Source organism: Adiantum capillus-veneris, chromosome 13 (genome assembly GCF_014529385.1).
Source record: "Adiantum capillus-veneris isolate H3 chromosome 13, ASM1452938v2, whole genome shotgun sequence".
In the NCBI taxonomy this organism is placed as follows: Eukaryota; Viridiplantae; Streptophyta; class Polypodiopsida; order Polypodiales; family Pteridaceae; genus Adiantum; species Adiantum capillus-veneris.
This window is the reverse complement of record NC_140943.1, coordinates 34,343,971-34,352,075: the sequence shown is the minus strand read 5'-3', so window position 1 is coordinate 34,352,075 and position 8,105 is coordinate 34,343,971.

Here is an 8,105-nt window from a genome sequence, read left to right as displayed (position 1 = left end):
CAAGGTGGATGGTGCTAGAGTTTCATTAAATCCATTCACACACAAGCAAACACTAGGACACATACACTAATCACAAGATTAAGAACCAACTTAATCAACTTAATTAGAGATGTTAAATATCGCAAATTGAGTGCTCATAAAAGGATAGGAGTGGTCAATAAGCAAGAAGTCATCAAACACACTCAAATCTAGAATAATGAGAATGTGAAACTACTTCATGACATAATGGAATATAGAAGAATTAAGACTAATGAAGAAAGTAGAGATTAAATTAAGAAATGATTCTCTAACTACAATGGATTAGCAATAGCCTTCTAAGCATGGGCATTAAGCTCAAGGCTAGGCCATACATAAAGTGAACACTCAAGAGAAAGAGAGCTCTAAAGAACGATCCTCAAGAATGAATAGTCAAGAATGAAGTCTCTTTGCATAAAGGCTTTCTTATAAAGTCTTGTAACACAATCCTTTCTACTATGGGTTTAAGTTGAGCCCTCTAGCTAGCATATACAATTTGGAACTCCCAATGAGCCCAAAACCTTATACAATGTGGATAGGCAATATTGTACACATCCATAGTGTATCTCCAACTTGGTGCATAATTAGTGTAACATGTGTTAGCCACTGCTAACATTCCCCTCTTCCTAATTTGATGCATGTCTTTGTGTGTTACTGAAGCAAAACACGGTGACATGGTAGAAAGCAAGTCCTTGGAAGAATTTGAGTTGCAAAACATACGAACAAGTAATGAGTATCAAAGGCCAACAAGGATGAATAAAACATGAAGTACAATGAACAATCATGCAAAGTGAATCTTTGCTTCTGAAAGATGGGTCAATCATAGTAAAAAGCTAAACAACATAAAGCAAAAGAAACACCTATTACTATTGTGAAGAGTAAACCACTTGAAATTTCAGTTTTATGCATGAAACAAAAACAATCAATTATGACCCTAGGCTAATGTAAGTTCATAAACCTACTAGCTTAAAAACTATGTGACCAGTCTTAATAAAGCATCCAAGTCTATCATGTCTACGGGCTATAAAAAAGCTCCTATCTATTAGTACATTATTACAACTTTTTTGAAGCTCATAGAAGATTTGTTTTTGTCATTCATAGAAAAAAGTAAAGCACAATACAAGGCTACCACCCCAAGACAAATCTAGCTACGACTCTCTGCTCCTTGAACCCTCAAGAAGGTGTTCCAAGAATCTACTAGCCTACCAAGGCAACGTCTAACCCCTATCAGCCCAGTGCATCGGTTTAGGGCCTTGACCAAGGGAGCCAAGGTGATTCCCCTCGCCTGCCAAGTGCCAATAACGCACTAGGCCTCACAAGACACAACATAACATAGAAATTTTCTTTTTCATGTGTCTAGTAGTATTTTTGCTACTTTTTCTTGACACTTTTTTGCTTCATTGTTTCAATTTTTAGCACTTTTTTATTGCTTCCATCACGATATGTTTATGGCAAATGGACGAAAGGACTAAAGCCTAATCATAACCCTCGGTCATGTTACAAAAGAATGGAGTAGTAAGACTATCACTAAGAGTTTAGGACTAGCAAGAAATGATCCTACATTAGCCTAAGTTCAAGGCCAATTACCTATGATTAGCACACATAAAAGCAAATTTTTAATGTGTTTAAGATTCACAAAAGTGTTGAAACTTTAGTATACCTAGTTTTTGAAAATGAAAGAACCATAACTTAGAAGCATAATTTCACTTAATCCAAGCATGGGGAATGGAGAGATAAACAAAAGAGCAATATCATGGAAGGATTTCACCTATTCATGTTTTTTGAGAATCCTTGAGCAAATCATCTACTTTGGTAGAAGCCCCTTGGTTCTTTTTATTTGCAAACGAAGCTTTTTGAAGCTAAGTGTAAACACAAGCTACAAAAGCCATTTATTGAAAGCCAAAAATACACATGAAAAAATATCAGTGAAATCCTAATGCTAGGGTCTCAATTACCCAAATATGCCAAAGGGAAAAATCCCAAGGAAAGAAGTGCCTTTGGTTATGCACATGATGCTCTTTAGTAGCAAATTTATGCATACACAACAAAACTTAGAGAGATAATACTTCTACATAAGCTCAATTTGCAATTTTTACAATCTCTCATGCATGATTCAAAGTTGATTAGATACTAGCTCAAATGAAGATGTGAAAATTTAGGTCAAGCTATGAGCTAGAAACAATACAACTTTTAGTGAAAGTAAGTGGCTCTTGAAAGCCAAATTTTACAATTTAAAGTTCTCCAAAAAAGTTGGCTAAAACCTAGCTCACATAAACTTTTACAATTTTAGAGCAAGCTATGAGCTAGCATGTATACAACTTTTAGTCAAAAGAATTGGAATGGCTCTCAATAGCTAAATATTGCACGATGATGCAATGCGGACTCCCACTTTGGATGAATGAATTCCCAGCCTTGCCACAACTCTTCAAAATGAAGCTCAATTGTTTAGTGCATGAAAGAATTTGTCATTCAAAGTAAGCACTAAAAATGTACAATCAATGTCAATCCCAAGCACAAAGTTTTGATCTAGCCTTAATGCAATGTCAATGGTACTTTCAAATGAAGCTTATATGCATGTCACAAGATTTGTTTTGCTTTAGTGCAATGAGAACTTAGCTCAAGCCAGGCACTAAACCATGCACAAATCCAATCAAAACACACATAATGAATGCCCAATTTCTTGCTCTTACATAGCAAAGAAGAGAAAAGGATTATGATAAACTTTTGATTTCCAACTTCTCTCAAGTGGTTATGAGTTGACTAGCATCTTTCCATTTTGATGAATCATTGCAATTAACGCACAAGATAGTTCTCAACTTATGATGCATGGTTATTCAAGAGCTTAATTTAATTAATTAATTTATTTCAATGCATCACCACTTACCTTTGAAGGCTAAGAATATTCCCGGTTTGGCTTATAGGCAAATGAGAATGATGGTCATTTTTTGGTGTATTCGATACAAAAACTTGCATCCACAGCATCACATTTTAAAACGCAATCTAAAAATATTTTGAACCTATTAAAGTGAAATAATTTGACCAAATAAGTTTGAGATCAAATTGTTTGCAAAATTTGTCATAGAAGGGTGGGAACTCCCTCTTGTTTGAGAGTTTTCCTTTTTCTTTTGATGTTTTTGTTTTTACTCTACAGAGCGAGCTCCGAGCTCTCAGCTGAGGGAGAGAGAGAGGGAAAGACAAAGGGGTAGTGTGAGTGTCCACACTCTTGAAGACCTCAAAAGCGGGCTCATTGGGCGGCGAGTCGTGCTCCAGTCAATGCAGATGTGAGCAACATGGTGTGTAGCCTAAAGGCGGCTAGAGACAATTTAGACTCTGCAAAGTCAGGCTGAATTCCCTGAGGCGGGCCACAAAAGTTGCATATTTTTTATTTTTTATTTTTGAATAGTCTGATTTTGCCAGCAGGGCTGCGGGGCAAGTGGGCCGTAGATGTAGAGAAAAAGTGTGTGTGTGTGAAGATGGTGGACACTGGATCAACTGATAGCAGTAACAACAAACACACTAATCACGGCCTTGCTGGTTCTACCGTGCCCTTTTGATGCTCACCAACCCCACCAGCCTCAGGACTCTCGCTCATGCAATCCTAGGCCCACCTACTCTTTGGCAGGTTTCGTTTTGTTTTTTAAATTTCTCAGCAACGTGCACGAGCCCGAAACAAAAATCAGAGCTTGAGGGCTTTGCATGGCAGGCTGGTAGCAGACACGGGATTGGGGCATTGCAACGAATGTGGGTAGGGTTGCAGGGCCAAAATTGGCATAGTGTGTTTTCACTGGAAGGGAGTCAACTGGCGGGCATCTTCAAATTCACGGCACAATTACTGTGTATGTGTGTGTGTATTTACTTGCAAGCAAATAAGTGGTGCGTAGCACTAAGCATGCTCATTAGGGTTGTGTGTGTGTGTGTGTGTGTGTGTGTAGATAGAAAATGGGTGAGTTGTGGCGTTAATGTTGGACTGCACATGCGATAGAAATGGGCAAAGTTCATCATGGGCATGAAAAATTCTCTTTAGGAACTTGTTCACATGGTCAACAAGAGAAGAACATGACGTACGTGTCTATGAGATGTGCCTTGAAAGATCTTTAAATGGCAGGATACCAGTGCTACATACTTGTCTAGCAATCAATGATGTTCACGCAATAAAAATTGAAGTCTCAAACATTAGGGACTTTCCTTAATAAAAATTGCTCAGTTCTGTTTTTGTAAGTAGAATTTCATGTTTGATGGTTTCAATCATGCACCAAGGCATCCCACAATTCGACTTAAATTTGATTAATTTTAAACTCTAGCCCATCTTGGTTTCTCATGACATGCCACCATGATGATTTTCATTAGTGCACATGCATGGTATAAGATTTTGCAAAAAATGATAAATATATCATCCACTAATCAAAGAACCTTCACACAACTGTGCTAACTTAATCAAGCATACCAATCAAACCATGCACAATTGAAAATCTGTCAAATATTATGCACATTATCTTGCAAACCTCTTTCATATTGCTTCAATTCGGTGCATCTTCTTGAACACGTGTATTGGAAATCCGAGTGTGCATAAAAACAATTCAAAATTGAGATGTTGGAAGATGCACACATACTTGATGAATACACTAATTTCCTCACTAACCCAAATCCAATTTGTAATCAAATATTCCATTGATCATTTTTTCAATCTCATCTCATTCAAATCCAATCGGATTTGTCATTTTTTGTTTGTGATGACAAACAGACTTGGACTTTGGGTACAAATACACACACAAATGAATGCAGCATTGCCATGTTCACATTGATCAATCATTAGCATAATTGTCATCCAAGCTAATCCTTGCTCCACATGACGATTCCACCATGCATACACATGTATGGCTCTTCCAAATTAGCCCAAAAATTGACCATTGTAGGCCAAAAATCAAACACTCAAATCATCAAATTAGGCATGGATTAGCACAAAAAAACTTGATAAAAGTGTTAATTTTACCTCTTATAAGGGCATTGAACATACATTACACTTCAAATATTAACGGTTAGGTTAGCAAAGTTAGTAAAAAATTAGTAAAAGTTAGCATGGAATTAGTACAATTAGCATGAAAATGAAGCAAAATTAGTAATGTTTAGTGAGAAATTAGTGACATTGGGGGTGGAGTTAAGGGTTTGGGGTATTCATAACTTAAAAATTAGCTTCCATTACTTGCACACACATCATCAAATCAAACCAAAATTGAGCTACACACATTCAAAAACCGATGAAATTAGTAGTGAAATTACTCTATTCTAAACATGCTATACTTACTACCTTAGGTTATCGATCGCCGGCAACGGCACCAAATGTTGAGGACAATTGTAGCATAATCTAATCAACCCAAGACCAACAAAATTATCAATCCTAGGATCGGCAACCCGGCTAGGGCATGGAAGCACGAGCATCATTGGATGTATCAAATGAGAGGATTCAAGAGAATGCTCTTCCAATGCAAATAGAGATTAGCCATGAAACACTAACTCTAATCACATCATCAATCAAGATCACCTACACACATTAATCCCACCAAAGTCCTCGACTTGCCGTAGACTAGAATCTCAAAGCACACTCTTGATAAGCACACACTAACTGCATTGGTGTTGGCCTCTCCAATCACCACATGCCAATCAAGGTACTTCATCAAAAGCTACACACACAAGGTGAATGGTGCTAGAGTTTCATTAAACTCATCCACACACAAGCAAACAATAGGGCACATATACTAATCACAAGATTAAGAACCAACTTAATCAACCTAATTAGAGATGTTAAATATTAACAAATTGAGTGCTCATAGAAGGATAGGAGTGGTCAATAAGCAAGAATTCATCATACACACTCAAATTTAGAATAATGAGAAGGTGAAACTACTTCATGACATAATGGAATATAGAAGATTTAAGACTAATGAAAAACGTAGAGATTAGATTGAGAAATGCTTCTCTAATTACAATGGATTAATGATACATTCTATTCATGGACATTAAGCTCACGGCTAGGCCATCCATAAAGTGAACACTCAAGAGAGAGATAGCTTTCAATATGCTCCTTGATTTTCCTTTAATGCAAATCAGCTTCTATTGTTGTGAGTTGCTCGGGATTGCTTATTGCGAGCTATAGAGGCTACCTAGTCAATTCAATTACACTACTTCTATTGGGGGAAATTGTAGCATAACCTAATCAACCCAAGACCAACAAAACTATCAATCCTAGGATTGGTAACCCGGCTAGGGCATGGAAGCACGAGCATCATTATTGGATGTATCGAATGAGAGGATTCAAGAGAATGCTCTTCCAATGCAAATAGAGATTAGCCATGAACCAGTAACCCTAATCACATAATCAATCAAGCATCACCTACACACATTAAGCCCACCAAAGTCCGACTTGCCATAGACTAGAATCTCAAATTACACTCTTGATAAGCACACACTAATTGCATTGGTGTTGGCATCTCCAATCACCACATGCCAATCAAAGTACTTCATCAAAAGGTACACGCACAAGGTGAATGGTGCTAGAGTTTCATTAAATCCATCCACACACAAGCAAACAATAGAGCACATACACTAACATTAAGAACCAACTTAATCAACCTATTTAGAGATGTTAAATATCACAAATCAAGTGCTCATAGAAGGATAGGAGTGGTCAATAAGCAAGAAGTCATCACACACACTCAAATCTAGAATAATGAGAAGGTGAAAGTACTTCATGACATAATGGAATATAGAAGAATTAAAACTAATGAAGAAAATAGAGATTAGATTAAGAAATGCTTCTCTAATTACAATAGATTAGCAATAGCCTTCTAAGCATGGGCATTAAGCTCAAGGCTAGGCCATCTATAAAGTGAACACTCAAGAGAAAGAGAGCTCTCAAGAAGGGATCCTCAAGAATGAAGCCTCCTTGTATAAAGGCTTTCATATAAAGGCTTGCACCACAATCCTTTCTACTATGGGTTTAAGTTGAGCCCTTTAGCTAGCATATACAATTTGAAACTCCCAATGAGCCCAAAACCTTATACAATGTGGATATGAAATATTGTGCACATCCATAGCATATCTCCAACTTGGTGCATAATTGGTGTAAAATGTGTTAGCTGCTACTTACAGCTTCTTGACTTTGTTATCGATTGCATTGGCAATTGTGTGCATGTCACACACATGGCCTCAAGCTCCAAATCCACAGCATGACGGAATTTCTTCGTTGCTAAGGTTCTTAGATCACTTTTCCCCCTTGTCTTTGATTGCTAGGTTGTTTGATTTGGTGCTTTCTTTGCTCACTCGCTTGGATATTTTGCAGGTGCCCGATTGTATCTTCAAGGATCAATGCCCTTTTCAAGTCTCTACAGAACCTATACGTATTGATCTCTCTCTCTCTCTGTGTGTGTACGTGCTCGCACACCACTACAAAAACACCAAAAAAAAACTTGATTTTGTGTCATCAAAATTTTTGGAGATAGTGTTGTTTGTAGAAAATGGGATCACAAGCTTTGATACCACTTGTGCATGCACATAGTAGTGCAACCGGGTGTGTGCACGGTGTGGTGCGAGAGGGGGAAGAGGAGAGGAGAAGCACTGTGTGGATGGAGAAGGCCTCAAGAATGGTGAGGAGTTCCTTATTCTTTGGTATACTAAAGAATAAGGTAAGTATGTATACATAGTGGATGGTCGGACACCGGGATGTCCTGTCCCACCCAAAAGGCGCACTGCCTTTACCCAACAAAGTAGACATGGCAAAAGAGATTGTCCCAAGTGGAAATCAACTACCCAAGGTAAAGAGAAAGCAATGCACATGGCGCATTTTATTTCTTGCGAGTCCTCCTCTTGCATTTTCAATGTGGAAGTAATACGTATCAAAGCAGTGCATGAGTGCTGTACTACGGCCTCCATGTGGTAACCGACCTTTGGTCTACACGAGCTAGTGCACATGCATGTATTATGTGACATGACACTAGAGAGAGAAATAGACTAATAAACTAAAAAATATAGAGTATGGAGAGTAGAGAGATGGAAAATAGAATTCATATTGATATAAGATAATGATGATAGGAAGA